The following is a 24,193-nucleotide window of genomic DNA, read 5'->3' as shown; positions in this document are numbered from 1 at the left end:
TGCTCCACCCAATGAGAGGAGCCAAGAATTCCTACCTGGATAAAACCTGAGATTCAGAACACCAGGATGGCCTTGTTTGCACTGGATTCCCAGAGGAAGACTGAATCCATCTCACCAGCACTGGACCTTCAGAGGAAAACTACACCCTTCTACAGGATCATCTCTACTCCAACAGAATCACATCTGTCACTCCAGGAGGACTTGATTGGACCGCTACCAACACCCTGACCAACAGGGGGTCAGATTATATTCTGATCCTGTCAGTGTTTTCTTCTTTTGTTTGTTTTCTTTTTTTGTACCTTTTTTTTAAATTTTATTATTATTATTCCTAATAAAGAACTGTTATTCCTAGTCCCATATCTTTGCCTGAAAGCCCTTTAATTTCAAAATTATAATCATTCAGAGGGAGGGGGTTTGCATTCTCTGTTCCTAGGGAGGCTCTGGCTTTCCCTGACAGACACCTGTCTTTCCAAACCGGGACAGCTGGGAAGATGAGAATTGTAGGATTCAATTGATGGCCTTTGGAGAGCCTGAAAAGGTTAGACTCCCTCTGGAGTCGGTGGAGAAGAGCATTCTGGGCAGGAATCATGGAAGAAAGTTTTACTCTGATGCTTGGTCCCCCTTTCCTGATAATTGAAGGGAATGTAATGGATGAAGACATGGGAGCTGACTCTCTCTTTTGTTATTTAAGTTGCAAGAATCTTTATCTCCATGCTCTAACCCAGCCTTCTGCTTGGGAAGGCAAGTCTCTAATGCTCTAGGGCTGTCAGATCCTTAATGTGCTGAACCTTGCCTGTAGCTGCACCTGCCCTCAACTTGCATAAGCAAAGTTCAATGATCATACATCACTCAAAAAGGCATCACATTCTGTATCATGGATTCAGACTTGCTTTGCTTTATGGGGGTTACTTGTCATGATTCTGTCTTGTCACTGCGCAACCCCAGCTTTCTTATAGCATCTTCAGATACTGAAAGGGTGCAGTTTAGTGTCCCTGGAGCTTTCTTTTACAGACTGGACACCACCTTGAAACACAGGAGGTTTGCTGAAGGGAATAACTGCATATATATTTAGGAGGGCACCTTGACAGATTTCACCAAAGTGACTAATTGCTACTGGTAGAGGACTGTGAGACATTGGCACCACTGAAGCTCTGTTGAAACCTGGTGTTGACAGCTAATGAATGAGGATGCTGCTGAACAGGGATGTAAACATAAAAAGATGGCTAGTTAAACCTGATCATGGTTTAAAACTGGGAGAGAAAACAGAGCAGTGCTTCCGAAATGTAAAAGGACAAAAATGTGCAGAGAAAAATTACTGTCTAGTGTCCAGGATTGCAATAAATCAACTGATAAAATGCACAGATACTGTGTCATTAATATGAGGTTCTACGTGCTTTATATAATTTTAATTAATAGCTCAAAGAATTGTTGTAAGCCAGAAGAGTAACATCAGCCTTTTATAGTCCATGTGGACTGGAGAATTCAAACTTCTTTTTTGTCTCTTTCAGGAGGAGAGAGAGATAATAGGAATAGATTTTTGACTTTTCTCCTTTAAAAAAGTTATAGATGTTCCATCCCTGAAAATGTGCAAGAACAGTTTGGATGGGACTCTGAACAACATCTAGTAGAAGATGTTCCTGCTTGTGGAAGGGGTGTTTGAACTGGATGACTTTTAAGTCCCTTCCAACCCAAATAAGGCTATGATTCTATGAATATACAAAATCCCATTTTCCTGAAAGCAGGAGAAATTAAATGAGCAAAGCCATCCCTACTTTTTGCCCAAGACTGACTGCAATTTTTAATATGAAAGCTCCTAATTTTGCATCCAGAATGAACTCTTGGACTCATCAACATTATCTTTTACTTTTTTATGCTCCCAGATTTTTTTCCCTTGACCCCATGCTTCACTCTGCCTCTTACTGGAACAGTCATAGAATCATAGAATTGTAGAATGGTTTGGGTTGAAAGGGACCTTTAGAGGTAATCCCCTTGACATGAGCAGGGATATTTTCACATAAGTCAAATAGTACAGAGCCAAGTCTAACCTGGCATTGAATGCTTCCAGGTGGGCACCTACCACCTCTCTGACAACCTGACAGAAAAACCTAGTTTTTCACTAACCTCTTAAAAAACCCCTTTCTTCCTTATATCCAACCTAAACCTACCCTCTTTCAGTTTAAAGCAATTTCCCCTTATCATATCATGACACAACCATATAAAAAATTCCTTTTCAGCTTTCCTGTAGGCTGCTTTTGATGCTGAAAGGACACAATAAGAACTCCACAGAGATTTCTCTTTTGCGGTCTGAATATCCCCAACTCTCTCAGCCTGTCCACACAGGAAAGGTGCCCCAGCCCTCTGATAGTCTTTGTGACCCTCCTTTGGACTCACTAGTATGAACAGCCTGTGATGAGGGTCACTCCAAAACCACTTCAATGTACTTTTCTCCTGTTTCTTAAAGTGATACATTTAGGGTGGAACTGTTATTGACTTATATTTTTATTTCTATAAGGAACTTAGCTGTTCCTACCTGTAGCCTACAAATGGAAAGTTGACAAAGTCCCTAAATTTCTTATATTGGGTTAATTTGTTTACTAAATGCACAAATTATCTGAAAACTTACTGGGTTTTGAGTGGCTTGGACAGGTACCTCAGAAATCAGGATGTCTGTCCTTGGAAGACCCTCATTCCCCAGCAATCCATTTTCCCACTTTTCACATTTCAGCACATACCTGCAGGGATCCCTGGATACTGCTGAATGATTTCTGGCTCTCCACATCTCTTCCAGTCCATTCTTTTCTTTTCTTTCTTTTCTTTTCTTTTCTTTTCTTTTCTTTTCTTTTCTTTTCTTTTCTTTTCTTTTCTTTTCTTTTCTTTTTTCTTCTTTTTTTTTTTCTTTTTCTTTTCTTGTTTCTTTCTTTTCTTTCTTCTTTTCTTTCTTTTCTTCCTTTCCTTTCCTTTCCTTCCTTTCTTTCCTCTTTTTTCCTTTCCTTTCTTCTTCCTTTCCTTTCCTTTTCTTTCCTTTCCTTCCTTTCCTTTCCTTTCCTTTTTCCTTTTCTCTTTCCTTTCCGTTCCTTTCCTTTCCTGCTTTCCGTCCTTTCTTTCCTCTTCCTTTCCTTTTTCCTTTCCTCCTTTCTCCTTTCCTTTTCCTTTTTCCTTTCCTTTCCTTTCCTTTCCTTTCCTTTCCTTTTTGCCCCCCAGAAGCTGCCTGATAAAGCTCTCCTAGCCTCATCCTGTGCTCTTTGCCTTCTCTAGAAAATTAGGTCAAGAGGCACTATAAATGCCACCCAACAGGTTCAAAAAGCCCAAAGTGCTCTTACACATTCCTGTAATCACTCAGAAGACCAGTATAAGACAACTAAAATGGAGCCCAAGAAGTCCCTGGTGCTGCAGAACCTTGGTGTAAAGGCTTTGACATCAGCAAGAGATTTGCTTTCTACAGGCCTGAAGGGATGTTGCTTTGCCCCCTTCTTTAAGGCAGTGTTGAGGTCAAGCTGACTTTGTACTAGTGAATCATCTGTCTGCCCCTAAAGGGCAATTTCAACTAAATCAGATGTGATGAACAATTTTTAGAAATTAAAAAGTCTGTATTTCCTTGGGACAATGTCCTTATCTGAATGACAGTCACAAGGGAACCAAGGGAACCTAACTCTGTTAGGTTACTCTTCCACCAAGCATTTCTCAGACACTCACCTTGCATAAGGAAAGGCACTTTAGGATTCAATACAGAGGATAAATCATGTGCTAAATAATATATTTTCCCTTTTGAAGCCACTGCTATGCCCATTAAACCACGAATCTTGCCAGCACAAGTCTCAGTCTGATCAGTTATTTGGCTTAGCACGGCCTGTGGGCACACAATGGGCAAGGTGGAATCTTTGCCCAAATGCTGTTTTCAAGGTCTCCCATATCTCAGAGCTGCACATTTTTTGAGAGCAGCTGAGCAGCTGCATAACCAAATGCAAATGGGATGTTAATTAAGCAGGAATAGGTAGAAAGCTTGTCTGTTTCCTTTCTTCAAGTTCAGAAGCAGGTGATCTGCTTTAACTCAGTGATGCCTTGGCACTTTCTTAATTCATTCTACCCTACCCTGAATGAAATGACTGGGATACAAGATCAGCACCTGTGAAAATATGAACCAATTATTTTTAAAATCCATCATTGAGTGTCTATCAAGGAGCTTTCTGACAGCAGTCATATTGTTTAGGAAAGGGTTTATGTAGCACAATAATTATGTCAAGTTGTCCCAGCTCTGTGGAGACAGAGGATGCAAAAATGGCTTTGAATGTGCTTCAGAAATGCAGCTGGTTACGTTCCCCTTCACAGCAGCGCTTTCCAAGGGTGCTGGAATGGGAGGGAGATGAAACTGAAATGCTGGTGCTGGTGTCAAGGCACAACCCACACTGAGTGGATGCCAGCGGTGGTGTCATCCACAGTGCCAAGAGAAGCCATATGATTAATTATGAAATAATGACAGGGCATTTCACTGTTCAGAGATGTTTGCTTGGGTGTAACAGCATAGTGTTTCCTCTCTCTCTCTCTCTCTTTTTTTTTTTTTTTTTTTTTTTTTTTTAACTTTTCTCACTCTGTCAGGGCTTATATGGGAATGAGATTTAGGGAAAAAAAAAAAGTCACACCAGTGTTTGCCAGCTGAGAGCTCATAAACAGCCCAGGAACAGGAGCAGCACAACAGAGGGCAGCAAGCAGCAGAGACCTGTGCAGAGTCTGAGAGATCCACTTCCACAGACACAGCCGGCAGCACCTGCAGAGCCGGGTTCCTTTGGGTAGCAGGGCATCCCTCTATATTTTGTGGCAGGGGCTCTAAGACTTCCTGCTGTGCAGATCGCCCTCCCAATATTTCCATCCATTCCTGGCAGTAGGCAGGCGCAGGCAGCCTCCTTACAGCCCGGGCTGAGCCGAAGAGCAGCGGCTCCTGCAGAGAGCCAGGGCTGCTCCTGCGGCTCTCTTGCGAGCCCTAGTGATGGTAGGACCTGCCTGCAGACAGGTCTGAAAACACAGCCCTGTTCTCACAGGCAGCCCTTGTTAGGAAAAACAGGAAAATCTTTCATTCCTATGCTAAGCAGGTTTCTGCTTCCATCCTCCTCTTCTGCTTCTCTTCCCGGAGAAGGCTGAAACAACAGTGAGCATCGCCGTCCTCCACAACGGCTTGCAGAGCAGAGACTTGTGTTGCCTTTGTCCCTAAGGGGTTAGAAGGGACATAAGACAAAAAATAAAAAAGGAAAGGAAGTGCTAGTTGAAGTAAGAATGAATAGTTCTCTGACATCCAAAATCCCAAGACAGTTGGATTCTGGAGTTGTGGACCTTGTTGCAGAGCCATTTTGTCCTCCTTCCACCAAGCAGTGAAGCACTTGTTTTCATCCCATAGTGAATGGTTGTGTGGAGCAAGAATAGGCTCCTGGCTGCTGTCTGGAACAGGTCTGCAATTCCCAGATGGAAATCTGACTTTCTACTAGACCTCAGAATGGAAAAAAAGTGACACTGTTACGAGGTTTGTTTGTTCTATACAGTTTTTTCCTGCTTTTAATCACATGTTCACTTTACCCATTAGAAATTGGGATGCTGAGTATTGATACACACACACAGGTAGCCCAGATGACTTTTTTCTCAAGCAATATTTTTATAACTGCAATTTTGTTTTACAGAAAAGTCAGGTTTAGTGGAAAAACCAAACAACTGGTGGTTCGTATCCAAGTTCATGTCTACAGATAAATGGTGAGAGGGAAAGCAAAACATGTGATGTGTTTCTTAATTCAGCAGATGTCTGATGTACTGTCTCTGGAATAGAGGAGATTTGCTTTTTGATCTGAGATCCACAGTAAGTGACTGGCAGACATTGTTAAGTACATCTGTCTGATTCATGCTCCTAGTGAAGGTGCCTCTGTCCTAAACAGTTCAAATCAAAAGACAGTTTGTTCAGATCTTCAAGTCCAGCAGCTGTCTCTCATTAAGTGAATTGCTGAGAGCTGTCAGGATATTGTTTCTGGACTTTCTGAACAACTGACTTTTAATTCAGGCTTTTTCTCTCCCATCTGATGAAACTAGAATGAGTATGACAGATAAGGAGCAGAAACCAGAATCAGGCAAAGTTCTGAGAACATGTGTGTGCATACAAACATACCCTGCTAATTTTCATATTAATCTTTGCAAGTTATTTTACATCCTCTAGATTTTGCTTGACATGAAAGGGATATATTTAGAAACAAAATTTGAACTTGATGGTGTGAGTTCTGGTCTCATGTAGTATTGACTTTTATATTTCTGTTTATCATAGGATCATGAAAAAATGTAGGTTGGAAAAGACCTCCAAGACTATCAAGTCCAACTGTTAACCCAGCACCGCTAAGTCTGCCACTAAACCATGTCCTTAAGCACCACACTTAGAAATCTTTTAAATGCCTCCATGGATGCTGAGTGAACCATGTCCCTGGGCAGTCTCTTTCCATGCTTGACAACCCTTAGGTGAATAAATTTGTCCTAATATCCAACCTGAACCTCCCCTGTTGCAAATTGAGGCTATTTCCTCTTATCCTGTCACTTGTTGCCTGTGAAAAGAGACTAATCCCCACCTGAGTACAGCCTCCTTTCAGGCAGTTGTAGAGTGGTTCCCCCAGGAACTTCCTTTTCTCCCGGCTGAACACCCCCAGCTGCCTCAGCTGTTCCTCACAGGACTTGTGCTCCAGACCCTTCCCCACCTCCACTGCCCTTCTCTGGACCTGCTCCAGCCCCTCAACGCCTTTCCTGTAGTGAGGGCCCCAAAACTAGACACAGGATTTGAGGTGTGGCCTCACCAGTGCCCAGCACTGTCCTGGCCCTGCTGGCCACACAACTGCTGACAGAGGCCCGGTGCCATTGGCCTTCTTGGCCACCTGAGAAAACTCTGGCTCATGTTCAGCTGCTGTTGACCAGCACCCCAGGTCATTTTCTTCTGGGCAGCTTTCCAGCCTCCTGTTCCCAGCCCGAACCACTGCAAGGGGTTGTTGCAACCCAGGGAAAGGACCTGGCACTTGGTCTTGTTGAAACTCATACAACTGATCCGTCCTGTCCAGATTCCTCTGCAGATCCTTCCCAGGCTCCAGCAGATCAGCACTCCCACTCAACTTGGTGTCATCTGCAAACTGATTGGGAGTGCCCTTGATCCTCTCATCCAGATCATTGATAAAGATATCAAATAGAATTATCTGCAATACTGAGCCCTGGGGAACACCACTGGTGACTGACCATCAGTTGGATTTAACTCCACTCACCACCACTCTCTGAGGCTGACCATCCAGTGAACAGTGGCCCTGCCCAAGCCATGGGAAGCCAGTTTCTCCAGGAGAACACTGTGGAAAACAGTGTCAAAGGCTTTACTAAAGCCCAGGTAGACAGCATTCACAGACTTTCCTTCATCTACTTGGAGATGACTCATCTGACTTGGAGGGTCACCTTGTCACAGAGGAGTTTCAGTTAGCTATTATCACAATAAGACAAAACCCCTCAAGCATTTCTATATATGTCTACCTTAATAAGTGAGATCAACACTTGAAAAAAAGAAAGTACTCTGAATATGATAAAGCAAACCTCTAAGTCTTTAAAGATATAGAAGTTTTCCATCTGGTTATTACTAGATCTGTAAAGGCAGATTTTCATGAGGAACTTTCAGAACTGGTAAGTCTGAAAGTTTAGAATTTCCACCTTGTTCTGAGCCAGCTTCTTTTTTCATTGCCAGCATCTGGCCTAGCTGTAGAAATAGAGCAACAAATCTGTTCTTCCTGGATTTCTAATTGCCGCAGTCTTCTAAAAAGCTGTCTGGCAAGGGTACTGAATTTATCTTGAAATGTAAGAAGTTTGGAGACAAAACAGTCGAACAAAGGCCTCATTTCTGCTTTTAATACAGGCAGCAAGAGGTTTGCCACTTATTTAAAAAGAAGGAAAGCTGGATCTATATAAAGCTCTGGGTATGTTTCATCTAGGCGTACATGTGTCCAGGCAGACAGCTCATCAGTCCAGGAAAAATCACCCAGTTTACTTTAAAATGAATGTGAAAAGAGAAACAAAGAGACAAAAATGTCAACTTCACTATCTGTCAAGATGATCCTTTTTGTTGCCATGACCATACTGTGCCTTACCGAGACAAAATCCAGCTCCTGGTTCAAATCATTCATCTGAGATGCTCAAAATAATTTATGGACAGTCATTTTATCTCACAAAATCTGTATGAGGAGAGCATAAAATGATAGGTAGAGAAAATGAGGGCTGACAAATGTTGAGTTCTCAAAGGTCTTTGCCTTCTCATCCCTTAAATCCGTAGAGGGAACGCTTGGTGTTTGATCCCAGATGTGTTCTCCAGATCATCAACTTCTACTTACACTTCACTCTGCACACGTACACATCACCATGAACACTCTCCTTCAGCTCATGTGAACTGTGCTTAGCCCACAGTATCCCAGCTAAACATCTTTTCCGGTTCTTGATCCTGTCTCCTATAGCCAGAAATTAAAGGGTAAATTAAATAGTCCAGGAGATTCTGGTTGAGGGACTTCTCTTTCCTGCCTGGCTCCACTGGGATGACAGACCATGCAACAGCCTGGGGGGCTGAGTCAGGCCTCTGGCAGCCCTTGGAGAACCAGTTGCAGGTTTATTTTAATATGAGAAAAATAAATGTAATGAAAATTCGTCCCCTCCTACCAAAAATTTTTCTTTGTCTGGGTAAAATGTTTCCATGAAATGATACATAAAATGACTGAAAATACCCAACAGCCAGTGCTATTTAAGGTCAACCAAAACCTTTAACATATATGTAATAATAATGCAAATAATACTTAAGTTCTAATGAAGCATTTTTGTTTTCCAGGTATGTTCATAACATCAAATCAATAATCTTCATAACTGCCAAAAAAGTGTTTTAGAGATGACAAAACTCATGAATTATAGCTGTTAAAAAGCCCAGTTTTAGCTTTTTCTGGAGAATATTGAATACTTGAGGTGTCATAGCAAAATCTGCAGTTATACCATAAATAAAAAGCCTGTACAAAGGCAAATGCATATGCATATTCACTTACATATCAATAGATAGGAGAGAGGAGGAACATAACAGTGTTTACCAATTTGTGAATGTCCTGCAGAGATGTGTAGGGCAGTGCTACCTGCCTGGTGGCCTATTTGAGGGTGAGAGGTACAAGTCCTTGTTCTGTATTCTTTGCTGCAAACCAAACCTAGAAACTGCTGAAAAACAGCAACAAAATGGATATTAACAGGTAGCATGAAGGTCTGCTTATAAAACCAGCCTATAGTTTTAAAATAATTGTTGGCTCTGTTCCTCTACTGGGATTCATCTTCTACTAAATTTAAGTCTATAGTGAGCAGTTTGATATGCTAAATCACAGTTTATTGTAAAAATCCCAGAGTTTCTTTCAAAATATGAAATCTCATCTCAACTACTCCTGTTATCATCCATTATTTTGGCTAGCCATTATTTTTACTATCTGTTGGCACAAGGTTTTATGTGTTCATAATAGCTGTTTCATGAATTTCCAAGATGCTCTGCTGTGCAGCATTAGGCTAGGATAATTTTTTCACTTTTTCATATTCCACCCAGCAGTTTGGGTGGGTTGTTAGATTGCTAACCCAGATTTTTTTTTTCTTCTCATATATGAGCTATTCTGGAGTTACGCATTTTTCCTACATTCCCTCTGAGCCAGGTTTTCTCTAACAACCAGATGGCTGCTAAAAAACAAGGAGGCCTTTAGGTGGTCTTTATGACTAATATTTAGTAGAATGGTACAGCTGCTTATTAGATGGTCAAATAGAGATTATGTCAAGATACAGAAAACATGCAATTAACTAATAAACAGTGACTGAAAATATAACCCTGCATGTTAAAAATTTGTTTTCATTTCAATTGGCTGCTTATAGCTGGAACAAGAGCAAAGGACTTTATAACACATATTTTTAAATCTTTTTCTTGTTCATAAAGTATGGTCTTTTACAGTTTCACTCAATAAATACGTTGAACCAAGCTAGCCTTCTGAAGCCATATTTGTAAATTAATCAGAAATAACATGCCGTGAACCAATTTGAGATGTGTGTTAATCCACTGACTGAAACAGCAAGAGAATGCTTATCCTTGAAGTGGATATTCACAACTTCATGTGAAGGTTGCAAATCAGTTTAATAACCCTCCATGGCACAGGTACTCCCTCATTGGAGCATCTAGCAGCTGCCTAAATTGGATCTGTGGCCAGCTGGTCAGTCCTATAAGTGGGCAAAGTAATATAGAAAATACTAAGGTGTTACAAGTATAGAAGTGCAAAATGAAACAGATGGGATATAGTCATTCCACCTCACTGGAAGATTCAAGACGAAAACAAAACAATAAACTAAACAAAATTGCCCTTCAGAGTTCTAAATTAATCTTATTCTGCCAAATTGCTGAACATAAAGACCATACTCGTATATATACTTATTTTAAAAAACCAAACACGAAAATTAAGTTTATTTCAAGAACCGGTAATCTTAATTAATCTGCATTAACATTCCAAGTATTCTTTTAGAATATTTATAAGGAAAAATGAAATAAAATTAATATTTATGATTGTGGTGGGTGGACACCAGGTGCCCACCAAAGTTTCTCTGTCACTCCCCTCCTCAGCTGGACGGGGGAGAGAAAAGAGAACAAAGGCTCATCAGTTCCATCATGGACAAATAGACTTAATTTGGGGGAGTTAGTTTAATTTATCACCAATCAAATCAGACCAGGACAATGAGAAATAAAACCAAATTTCAAACCACCTTTCCCCCACTGTGGTGGTGTGCAATTTGTTTTATTTGTTTTATGTGAATTTATACTTATTTTATGTAATGGTTCGTTCCTTGTACCCCCCTATTTCGTTAATGGTTTCAACTTGTTTATCACAAAGTGCCCACAGTTCGTTTTGTGTCAATCATCCCTTCCCCCTTATACCGAGTTGTCAATCCCCTCTCTCTCCCCTTGGGCGCCCTGTCTATCACTCCAGGACCCTTCCCTGGCTTCTGGAAAGCTCCAGGGAGGGCGTCGAGTGATAGGCTGGGGCCCTGGAAATCCCCTCCCACTGTTTTGTGGTTGGTCCCCTGTTCTGTGGTTTACACCCCCGGTTACACCCCCAAGTTCTGGAATTGGCTGACCGGTTGTCACCACCCCCATTTCCACCCCCCCTTAAAAGCTGCTGCACGCCTGCTCTCAGGGCTCCTCTGGGCAGCAGGTCAGAGAGTGTAGAGCTGCGTGCTCCCTCTCCCGTCAATAAAACCGAGTTGTACCCTGCTCAGGAGAGTCGGTCTTTCCTTCGGTTGCCGTGGTTGCCGTACCATCACTGTGCCCGTCGCTGGTGGTGGGGATCCAAGTCCCCACTGGGAGGAGGTGGCTTGCCCAGCCTGCCACCCCGACCATTCCACGTTGCCGCAGTGGGAACCCGCTGAGCTAGCCTGCGGCTGCGCTGGTCAGCGCACATAGGACACTGCGACACCCCACATATATTTTTAAAGATGACTTACAACACAAAATTTTGGTCTGGGCTTCCTGTTATTTTCCAGAGATATACACACACCTCTTTCCTGCTCTGAAAAAGTAAATTGTGTGGCAAGAGACTGCTCTGCTGTGTCACTGCATTTTCATATGATTCAAATCCACAAAGAGGCTGCTGGTTGAATGCAGGACTGCATAAGCCCCAGAGAAATTTAGGTATTCTTAGGATACCAAGGGCCAGAAAACAAAGATTTAGATATATCCTCAACAATGCATGCAGACTGTCTCCAGTCATTCCCAAAGGATGAGTGTAAGAGGCAGTCCTTAACCCTTTCTGAGGCAGCCACATGGAAACAGAGCACTCCTTAGAACTATAAAAATACTGATCATGGGGTCATTAAGGTTGCAAAAGGCCTTTAAGACGGCCAAGACCAACATTTGACCAAACACCACCACATCAACTAGACCATGGCCCATGTGCCACGTCAAATCAGAGGACAAAGGAACGATCACTTCCATAATCCTGCTGGCCACTTTATCCTTGATAGACAGACCAGAGTGCCATTGACCTGCCATTCACACAGGCACATTCTGGTTTGTGTTCAGCTGCTGTCAACCAACATGCCCAGGTCCTTTTCTGCTGGGGAGTTTTCCAGCCACTCTGCCCCCAGCCTGGAGCACTGCAGGGGTGGTTGTGACCCAAGGGCAGGACACAGCATTTGACCTTCTTGAATATCATAAAAATGACCTCAAATCATCGATCCAGCCTGTCAAAATCCCACTGCAGAGCCTTCCCACCCTCCAGCAGATCAACATTCTCACCCAGCTTGGTGTCATCTGCCAGCTGGCTGAGGGTACCCTTGACCCTCTCACTCAGATCACCAGACAAGATATTTAACAGGACTTACCCCAGGACTGAGCCCTGGGGAACACCACTGGTTCCCAGCTGGATGTAGCTCCATTTACCATCCCTCTCTGGGCCTGGTCATCCAGCCAGTTTTTAACCCAGCCGAGAGTGCAGCAGTCCAAGCCATGGGCTTCCAGCTTCTCCAGGAGGATGCCATGGGAAACAGTGTAAAAGGATTTACTGGACTCCAGTAAATTTTCCCTCATCTATGTGGTGGGTCACCTGATCATACAAGGACATCCAGAAGGACCTACTTTTTTTAAAGTAATGTTTTTTTGGGCCTGATTCTCTGGTTATCCTGTATGACAGCACTCAAGGTGTTTTCTCCATAAGCCTCCCGGGCTCCAAGCTCAGGCTGACAGGACTATAGCTCCCCAGTTCCTCCTTCCAGCTGTTCTCATAGATGGGTGTCACATTTGCTGACCTCCAGCCAATTAGAATCTCCCCAGTGAGCCAGGACTGCTCGTAAACAATGGGAAGTTGCCTGGTCAGCTCTTCCACCAGGTCCCTCAGTACCCTTGGGGGGATCCCAGCCAGCCCCATGGACTTGTAAGTGTCTAAATGGCTCAGCAGGTCACTGACAACTTCCTCCTGGATTACAGAGGGTCTAGCCTTCTCCCCTCCCTATCAGGGATCCTGTCCTGAGGATATCAGCCTTACTGTTGAAGACTGAGGCAAAGAAGGCATTAAACACTTCAGCCTTTTCCTCCTCCTCAATGACAATAAAGTATGGAGATATTTCTTAGCCCTCCTTTTGTTGATGATGTATTTATTAACCACTTTATTATCTTTCACAGCAGTCACTGAGTTCTAGCTGAGCTTTCATCTTATTATCTCTCATATGACCTAGCATCTTTGAATTCTTTCTGAGTTGCTCACCTCTTCTTCTGAAGGCCATAAGCTCTCATAAGATTTCTTCCATGCACTCCAGGAACTTCCTAGACTGCCTCCTCTGCTGTGTTGATTTTCCAGCAGATATCTGACAAGCTAAAGTTTCCCACAAGAACAGGGACAAGATATTATGAAATGTCAGCCTGCCACTTACAGAATACCTTGATTGCACCTTCACTGGGATCAAATCTGGGAAACAATCTTAGCCATTGATACTCCTCATTTCCTTGCAGAGCTGGGTTTTGGCAGCAAGCTGAAGAAACCACTGAATCAGAGCCCTGCAAGTGGCAGCTGTATGAGCTGGAAGTAACAATTGTGTATGAGAGCATGAATTTCACTCTGAAACTCATTTATTTTTTTGAGCAATGACTGCTTCAGTTCAAATTTGCAAACCGGCAGCTTTCCTGGAGCAGTCCCTTTCTTGGATGTTCTTTATCTTATCATTTTCCTTGACATGTGTTGTACTGTAATAGTACAAATGTTATCTTGAGAACAGTGTTCCAGTGTTCTTGTGGGTGCTCTCCTGCAAACTGAATTTTCCTCATCCTCAGTTCTACTGTCACTTAGCAACCAAGAGGAATATCAGTGAAATTCTAAATATTATCTTGTCAAGGAGGTCAAAACACAAAATACATAATTAAATTGCTGGGGAAAATACCACCTTTTATTTATTTATTTTGTTTTGTTTGTTTGGTTGGTTTTCTTGCTTCAGCAAGTAGAAGATGTACAAAAAATTGCTAGTCATAGTGAATTTATACTGCAGTCTAAGGATTGGGAAGATAACTCCAGGAATGGATGCATTTGAATACTCTTTAAGTCAAAAATAGTCCAAAGATACATGGAGGTGAATCTACTGCAGGCAGAACTATGGCTTATATAGTAATACCCTTCTGATGTTGTGGTTTAATCAAATATCTTGTTCACAGAGGTCAGTGACACTTCACCTACTGGAAGTGTTATGTAGAGAACACCAGAAGATTAGGTCTGTGCAAGAGTTTTAGAGGGTATAATAGTAACAAGGAGTTAGGACAAGGAATTGGAAGAATTTGGTCCCACTGTCTTAACCCATCCTTATTGTCTTGTGATTTGACTTCCTGGACCACCCAGGCAACAGATTATTACTCAGCAATTCTGTTTAATACCCATGACTCAGTTAAAAATATATACATTCAGAGAGACAGAGTGTCACAGCATTTAAAGGGAGATGGCTATTTAATCAGGTTGTAAAAAAAGATTTTCAGTGCTTAGTTATCCATTAAAACATGCTTTATTTCCAGTATGAATTTGCCTAGCTTTGAAAAATACTGAATTCTGTCCTTTTTTGTTACATTAAACAATCTTTATAGAGGTCATCTTTTCCTCATGGAAGCATTTATATTCTGTCATCAGTTTATCTTTTCACTGTGATTTTTATTAAACTTCTCTATCAACCTTCTTTAGTCTTTCTCCTTAGTGCTGCCTCCAGCCTTTTCCTGTTCTGGAACCTTTGTTTCTTGGAAACCAAAGAAAAAGAACAAGAAAAATCCCCCAAATTTTGCAGTGGGTGGAAGCCATTGTTCTTCAAATGCAAACCTTAGCACTGAGCTCAGTATCCTCGCACTAAGTTCCTCAGGCAGAGGTAAATACTTTAGACCTTTTTCTGATTAGCATTTCCTTTTCACAGTTGGGAATGGGGCTTGGTCTTTTCAGTGATTTATTATAAAAAGAACCGGTGTCCATCTGGTTACCATCAGGGAACTCTGAGCTGCCTTTTTTAAAAACACAGTTCATTATTACCAAAGTGCAACACAGTCACTGTGATGAACCTTATTGTGCCTGTTCTAAATAACATCTTGCATGAGTTCAGCTCGCATATGTTCTAGATCACGCTGTATTGCTGATGGTTGCTTTGAGAAATTTACCAGGTTTTGGGTCATTCTACAATTTTCCCATTTTATCATTTCTCCTGGCTGATAGCTAATGATCATGAACTATAAATATAGAATGGACTTCAGTAGGTCATCTAAACTATCCTGCTGAACACAGGAAATTATTAAGAAAAGCCCCACCCAAGTGAGGTTCAGTGGCTGTTCTGTCTTCTGGCTGAAGACGCCCAGCTTCACAGTCAGCAGCACACAAGGGCTGGGGAAGGTATGACCAGCACTTCCATCTGACCATCCTGAATTCTTGGCACAGGCTATCAGGTACTTGGAGGTTTACACTTGGAGGTAAGTGCCTGTCTCCAACAAGGTCTCAGCTCATGCTTTTGAAGCTGGAGATTTCTGGTGACCTAATGACAACTCTGTTGGGATGACAGAATTTTAGACAGACAAGCAGCTCCTCAAGATACAGCTCCTGTTATCTCAAAAACCAGCAGCCTAAGCAGACAAAGCTTTCCATGGGAGGACTTAAAAATGAGGAGGTCTGTGCTAATATCACAGCAGAGAGTTGTGCGGGGGCATTGCAGACTCAGGCCATGCAGCTGAAATTGATCTTTATGTTTCCTGCAGAAATCCATGTGGTGAAGGGTAACTGGTTCTGATAGAGTTGTTTCTTATTAAACAGGGAAAAAATGAACAGGCAAAGCCATATCTGTAGTTCAGAATAATATTAATTAAAAAGCAAAAGAAGGCTTTTATCTCCATTTTCAATTGCATTAATAGCACTTAAGCTGCCTTCAGAGGCCCTGAGGCCTCTGAGAAGAAAATGTTGCTGTCTCTTTCTGCAGGCTGGGATCCAAGAGGCACGGAGATAAGCTGACTTGGGGGTGTCACACAATCATCATTAAGCATGGGTTGTTAAAAGACCCTCAGGTGAATGACTTTCATTTCTCTGCATTGCTTAACAGATCATTCTTTCCTTTATTCAGAAAATACGCAGAGTTGCTGTCACCAGCAAATGATTTATTTAATCTCCTATTTGTAGCCACATAAATGATAAAATTAATCTGTATACAAGAACTCATGGGGCAATGTCTACTCACATGTACAATGATATCACAGTAGCAACAGGTTTCCAACATATTTTCCCACTATTTTGCCACTAAAGTCTTGGCTGTCGTTTATTCTATACCTGCTTTCTTGTTTCCTGCTGCCTGACTCTGAGGTTCTTATACCACTAATCAAGAAAGAAGACCATGCTGACAAATTTCCAGGATCCCTAGATAAAGTGATGGCAGATTACCCTAAGTTAATGTGCATCATGTGACAACCTGGATTCTTCTTGGGATGCAGTTAGTATAAAAGGGATGTGCAGCATTAAGCAATATTTGAAGCCTACCAATTGCACACTTCTTTGCTTTCATATGATCTTCTCACTTTTGTTTTTTGGGCCTTCAGAAGCCCAGGAATTATTCTGAACTGTCTTCCTTCTATTTTGGAGATTTTTTATGTGGTGGATTATTCCTGGATGCCAGGTGCCCACCAAAGCAGCTCAGTCACTCCCCTCCTCAGATGAACAAGGTAGAGAAAAAGCAAAAGGCTCATGGGTGCAGATAAGGGTAGGAAGGGACAACTGTCGTGTTACTGTCATGGGCGAAACAGACCTTGGGGTAATTAATCTAATTTATTATCAGCCAATGCAGGATAATGAGAAATAGAACCAAATCTTAAAACATTTGCTCCCCAGCCTTTCCTTCTTCCTTGGGCTCAGTTTCACTGCTGATTTTCTCTACCCCCTACCTGCCAGCAGTACGTGGGGACAGGGAGTGGGGATTGAGGACAGTTCATCGCATATTGTCTCTGCTGCTCCTTTCTTCTCTGGAGGATTCCTCACACTCCTTCCCAGCTTCAATGTGGGGTCTCTCCCATGGGACACCTGCAGTTCTTCACAAAGTGTTCCAGTGTGGATCCCTTCCTTGGGGTGCCGTTCTTCAGGAGCAAGCTGCTCCAGCGAGGGACCCCACAGGGTCACAAGTCTTGCCAGCAAACCTGCTCTAGTGTGGTCTCCTCTCTCCACAGGGCCCCAGAAGATGGAAATCAGTAGTGAAACACACCACAGCATTACAAATTAGCAATAGAACTATTTTAACCCTTTGCCCATTCCTGCCTTTCCACTATTTACTGAATCTGACGGGCTTATGTCCTTCGTGTGAAGTTCTATTTCCTCATCCTCTAAGTAACTTTTGGGAGCTCCTCAGGTCTTCATAGGTCTACAAATCCTGGAAGACCATGATTATCCTTCAGGTACTAAATACTTATAACATGAAAACCAACTGAAATAAGGTGTGTGCCATCCTACTGATTGCCTAAATTAACTACTGCAGTGAAACAAGAAGACAAAATTCTGTGGCTGTTGTTCTTTCCACAGCATGACAAATACACAGTCAAATAGCTACACAGGAGCAGATATCAATAATATTACAGAAAAAGAGACACAGCAAATGGTGAGGTGTCCATCTGCAGGGGTGATCTTTATTCCTGTCTAAAAGGCAGCTGCATTTTCCCAAGATGGCCCATGCTTCCTCCAAGCAGGACTTCCAAAACATGGTGGGAAGTAAAACTTTCCCTCCTGGCATAATAATTTGGTACTTTTCTCTTCCCTTTCAATCCATATTCTCTCTATATGTATTTATGAACCATGACAATAAATTGAAATCATCACTTCTGTGCCATTGGCTGAGACTCACAAATTGCCTGAATGGTGTCCTCATTTTTAGCAGCATCGGTGAAAGGAGGCAATATGAAAGCTCATAGACTGTTTCCATGCCTTTTTGGTAGTGGCTGAACAACAAAGAGTGAGCAACTGATGTTCTCACATTAAACATTTTGTTCAATATTTAAATATCAAGACCTAAATTTTTAACATGGTGCAGAAATCTTCAGCTTTCTGCCTCCTGTGAAAAGTAATAGAAGGTGGGAGCTAAATCCCACCACACCACATTTAATATTTATCCCTAAAGGGTCTTTCTGCTGCTGAAGAGACTTGAGCACACTGTACTTGTTCAGGCTTTTGGAGGCATTTCAATATCACCTAGCTGATTATGTGTTTTGCAAAGAGCATATTAACTTTATGCCTCGCAGTGCATATGGAGGGGGAGGAGGAAGCAAAATAGTTGTGCCAGGCTGCGGGCTACAATAGATGTTTGTAGGATTTAAAAGAAAATGAGAGTTAATCAATCCAGCCTAAATAATTCAATACACTAATCTGACAGGGCTAGATAAAAGATAAAGGAACTAACAGAGCCCAGTTATTTACCATCCCATATTGTGTCTGTTTCTGTCCCTGCACCGGGCGGAAGCTGACCTCCGGCTAGCTCTGGTCAGCACAGCTACAGAAGTTCCCAGTTTGGATGGGCATGCAGGCTATTACCTGCTGGATCGGCTTCTCAGTGGCAGCTGGACCCAATAGTGTTGTGACAGCAATGGCAGCAGAAGAAAAGATTGGCGCTCAGCTTTGCAGGTTAAAAGATGTTTATTCAGGCCCACTGCGGGAAGTCCACAGCTGGTCCAAACCTCAGGCCAGAGGGGCCAGCAAGCCAGAGAGAGAGAGCAGAGCAGAGAGCATTTGAATCTCCCTCCTCCACCTTATAAGCGGGGGAGGGGTTCCAGAGAGGATACAACAAGACAACAAATCAGGGGATTCAGGGGGTAACAAGGTGTGCCCACCCCCAAGCCTTGGACCACTAAAATCCAGAGCTAAAGGAATTCCCCCAGGGGACCCATCACCTGAAGCCCTCTCCCAGAGATTTCACAATCCGGGAGGGCTCCTGGAGTGATAGACAGGCTGCCCCAGAGAGGGGGGGGTGGGGCAGAGGGGATGTTACAAGTCAGGTGAGGGGTGGGAGGACTGACGCAAAACACCTTTTTATACAGAGAACACAAATGGGAATGGACAGTTACAAAACTGGGGATACAGTGAAATGAAACATAACATAAACTTCTTATAAAAACCTAGCAAAACAGTTCTTGCACCACCACACCATATTTTTAGATCTTGGCCACAAAACTTGTTTCTATTTATGCGATCTTTAATTTAAGCTCCTCTTTGTGCCTATGCAACCTCTGTCCTCCGGTTGTGTTCAAATCTCTGAAGAGGCAATGGTACACATTTCTTCCATGCTAGAATGTTTGAGTCAGATGCAAAAAGGTCCCTGATGCCCTCTTTTATCTGGGCTAAGCCGTGTCTGTTTTGTTTTGTATTCCACACAGTGTACTTTCCTCTCCGCACTTCCTGAACAGTGCAGTTCTCTGGGGGGAGGAAAACCTACACTCACTGCTGTCCCCCAGAGTGCTGGGGTAGAGAGAAAGAAGGCTGGTACCCCTCATGATAGCTCTGCACCGTGTGATGCAATGTTGGGAGGAGATCAGTGGATCGAGGATGCAGGAGTGCACAGGGCAAGGGGCAGGATTGCCCCAGGGCACCGGGGTTTGGTGGGAGGGCAGGTGAGGCAGTTGCTGTTGTCCCCCTTTGTGGACTGTGGGTTCTTCCACTCGTTCTTTTGTCCTACAGACACATGGTGCAAGAAGAATTTCTACCACATATTTCCCATCCTGTGCTTTCTTTCCCCAAACTGCTGAGTGAATAACCTTCATGGTCATGGGATGCTTCCCTGGGAATACCTCAGGTGTAAACTCACAGTATGGACTATTTACAAGTCTTAAAGATGCATCCAGCAGGGCAGGCACAGCCCACTGCCTCATTGTGTGAAAGATCCCATGGGAAGCTTTGCCCAGTTTTTCTCTCCTTGGAAGGAATCTTTTTTCAAACAATTATTAGCCTGAGCTTTTGAGTGCAGACCCAGAAGGAATCATCTGACACTTGCAGACTTGTTGTAATGCATTAATTGGGTTTGTATTGTGTTGTATTGGATTTGTAATGTTTCCCCTGTTCCCCCTGGAAACTGTATCATGTGGTTTGTCCCTGCTTGGCCACGCCCACTGGAATGTAACCCAACTCTGTTCCACTCCCACCTTATCCCTGGCTGGGCAGTGGCTTGTCTCTGCCTCTAGCCCCTTCCCCCTGGGAAATAGCCCCGGGACAGGTGAGGCCAGAGACTCTGGCACCGGTGAGGATGGGAAAAAAAAAGCTATAATTCCCCCCCTGGACAAAACGTGGGCTCTTTCCTTTTGCCATCGGCGGTCATCTGGGTCTCTCTAAAGAAATACTACACAGACTTGTGAATAAAACTTTACAGGGTTACAGCTGATTAATGAGATGGGATAATTAAAACAGTGTATGGACTATTGTCTAGTAACTAGCTGAGCTAATGATTTATCAGTTAAGAGGTTCAGGAATCAAAAATTTCCATAATCTGATTAGGATTATCTGTGATTGTTAAGTGAAAATTAATGGAAACTGAGACAGACTTTATAATTACAATAAATTTTCAGTATAAAAATATAAATGTAACAAACGTTGAGGTGTGTGGTGGAGTGGGAGAGGGCATTTAGTGGATCTACTTACCACAGAGTATTTAACCAGAATATTTCAGGGTATGGATACTTCATCATTATGCTTGTAATATTTTAAGACATAGGACATAATGAATATATGATTCCTATGTGACCCTCAAAATGAGCAATTTTAAAAGTTTTTCTTGAATAAATATATAAGTTAGTTGTCTTGTGGAGGTGTCCAAGCCAAAACGCCAGGAAAGTACTACAATTGTAATGTCAGATACTGGGTGATTTTCCCATACAAGGGATTCTGTTGGGCTTGTCCCTCAGTGCAGGGTGGTTACATGAGGATAAGGTGGGAAGGGGAGGGCTGATCCCACATGGAGGTTCCAGAAGACTTTCTTCCTTCCTCCTGACTTATCTCCATAGGTTGGCTATGCCTGAAAGCCAGGTCAGCCTCTTCATCTTGAGGTGGAGCCAAAAGACTTTCAAGACATACTGCTAATTTTTCAGTCTGACTCTATTATATGTCTGATAATAATCTGATAAAATAATGTTATCATTATCTTTAGTGGCAACGCTTGCAGCAAGGAATCAAAAGGAATATGAGCTGTAATCTGCTGCTATGGTAGAGACTTGATATGGGATCTGTCAAATAATGAATATAAAGCAGTGGGAAGCAGATTTACCATCTGCAGCTGCAATTTTTTAATCACTGCTCATAACTGTGTAACACGCTTTATTTCATTTTGCATATGGTGCTCCTTATATGCTCCTCTTAGCAACTGGCAGTAGGAATAGGATATGGTCCTATATTTCCTACTGTGTCAGAACTTTACTGAGCATTTGTAGGTACATTCATAATTTGTGAGAGCACCACATTGCTTTGGGGTAACACAATGAACAACGCCCCTGCAAAACTCTACAGGAACCTGCATGAAGGCAGCAAAGGGTGAGCTGCTGTGGAGGGTGGGCTGGCTGAAGCTGGAATACCTTTATGGAGGATATTGTGAAACTTTCATTCTACTACTGTCATCTCCCTGCAATGACCAAAGGCTGAGGAGTAATAATGGAGTGAAAGAAAAAACAAACAACGCAAAAGCTGCCTCTGAAAAAAAAATGCCTGTATGAAAGTGGAGAGAAAAATCCCCCATTAAGTTCACTACTGAATTATTTATCTGGATTTTAATTGTTGTGGCTGTATCGAGTCTTTCAGCTCAGCCATATACACTGAAAGTTGTTTGCTGAATGCCCTCAAAAGTGCTCTGAAAAAGTGATCATGATACATTGCAAATCCTCCTTTGCTCCTGTCTCTCCTCACCTCTTTTGTTCTGCACGGGAAATAAGTGGCTGCATTCTTTCTGGCATGTGGCATTTCACAGGAGTGGATGGAAAATAACTACAAAGTGGAAAACTGTTCTTTTTGAACACACAGGTTGCAAAAATTACCTTACAAAATGAGGGTCTTTTTGGTCTCATGATGTCAGAATTAAAAGTAATTTAAAAAGACCTTGTATGTAGCTGAACCCCTATTTTTTACTGTTAATTAGCTAAAATCCACCACCTTATTAATCTGTTGAGAATAATGTTGCAATTTCCTCTTCAAGTCCAAAAGGCGTGACCTATCTGAGGAAGTTCTCTGAAAGAAAGTCACCAGGAACTGAAAGCATAGCAGAAATTTATGTAGATGGTTACCCTCAAGCCACACTTTAATTTGTAAGGTAGTGTTCTCTGCAAAGGAAATGTGACTGTTGTGTCAGACAGGTAGGCCATCAAACACAAGGGAGGAAGCAGCCCTGAGATGCGATGAAGGTGTGATGACTAAAAAGTAGAGTATCAGTCAGAGCTGGTAGAAAAAAATCAGGAAAACCTCTAGTTGCAATATCTTCTCTTAGGGTTACTGGTTGGAGATGTGGAAAATTATGTTAGGGAGGCAATGAAAAATTCAGCCCTTAAGGGAATGAGGAAACTGCAAATCTGAAAGCTAATTTGGTCAAAGCTCTAGTGAAATCTTGTTTCTTGGGCTCTGCAACTATCTAATAAAATTTAACGTTCTTTTAAAACCAAATTCATTTATTTTTATTTGTTTTACATGAGTTTTTAACAATAAATCATCATAACTTTAATCTAAAACAATAAAAGTTGTACTCCTGCAATCACCTGCTAGAAATGCCATCCAATTTTAATTTCTCATTTTGTTAAAAGAGTTTACATTTACTGCAACAACTTGTTATTGCCACCAAGTGTAAATACTTTAGGCTACTTGTCTGCCTTTGTGTCACTGGAGAAAGATCACAAAAGTATTTAACTGGAAAGACCTCAATAATAAAATAGAAGCAAGTGAACACACACTGGCAAGCACTACCATAGGAGCAAAGTTGTGATGGATGTAATCACAGAAGATAAGATGTTGCTCTGATGAGGGGTTACGCTTTGACCATCTCATGTGAAACACATTTTTATCTCTATATAGCTGGCAAAAGAGTAAGTTTTTTGCTAACTCCAGCACTTATCCCCCTCCAGCTGATAGCAATGAAAATTTGGACGATTCATTTCCCATGAAAATGCAAATAGTCTTTCTTGAAATGTTTTGTTTCTCATTGTTTTTCATCTTATACAAGATGATTTAGCTCAGTAGATATATTTGCATCATTTTTTATTGCATTTGAGGCATCATTAGCCAAGTTGAGGTAGTGAATTAAAATGCTTGTTACCAAAATTTAATACCCTGAATTTCACTTTGCATAAAACATGAATTTACATGAGGTTTTCAAGAGGTGCATCTTCTGGATAAAACTACCATTCCTTCATAAAAAAAATACATGACTCTGCTACCTGTGTGTGGTGTGTGAGAAGAGTTTCTGTGATTGTTGCATAAGGCATTGCCTTCATAAAATAATGAGGGGAAATCTGACTCCCTTTGTTCTGAAGATGTAGCAATGTCAGTCACAGTTATCTTGATTAGATGGCAAGAAGTATAATTGCTGTTCAAGTGTAATGTCTTCACTGATTGCTGACTATGCAAATGTGAGGGGTTGATAAAACCCCTTGCAGCAGGGTCGTTAACTCTCTGCAGCTTTTCTGGAATTTAAGGAAAGTATATGGATGTGATTGGCAAACAATGGTATTAAAGCAAATTATTCAGTTGTCATGATGCACTTCTAGCACCTTATACAAGGTAACCAAAACATTATTAAAAGACATTAAAAGACAGATTTATAAATCCGCCCTGTGCGGGCTGAGGGAGCAACTCACAGTTGTTGATTTGTAAGGATTTGACCTCGGACCTTTCTTCTCTGCATAGGTCAAAACTGACATTGTAGAAGGTCAGAGGGAGCTGCCCAATGGGCAGAGTTGTAGAATGCATATTAGAGGCTGGTCCTGTGAGTAAGGCAGCAACACCTAAGGCCTCTTGTGACTTTCAACAAATTCTCTGTGATCCTTCTCAAATGAGGCTTTCCATACTTTAGCACTCCTGAGGTAATACAGCTGTACCAGTGGTCTTCTGTTTTCAGTAAAACTGATGCATGGCCTCAGAAGGACAAAAGTTAAAGATGATTATATTTCATTTGGGGGTTC

Source organism: Hirundo rustica, chromosome 1 (assembly GCF_015227805.2).
Source record: "Hirundo rustica isolate bHirRus1 chromosome 1, bHirRus1.pri.v3, whole genome shotgun sequence".
NCBI lineage: Eukaryota > Metazoa > Chordata > Aves > Passeriformes > Hirundinidae > Hirundo > Hirundo rustica.
This window is presented reverse-complemented; position numbering follows the sequence as displayed.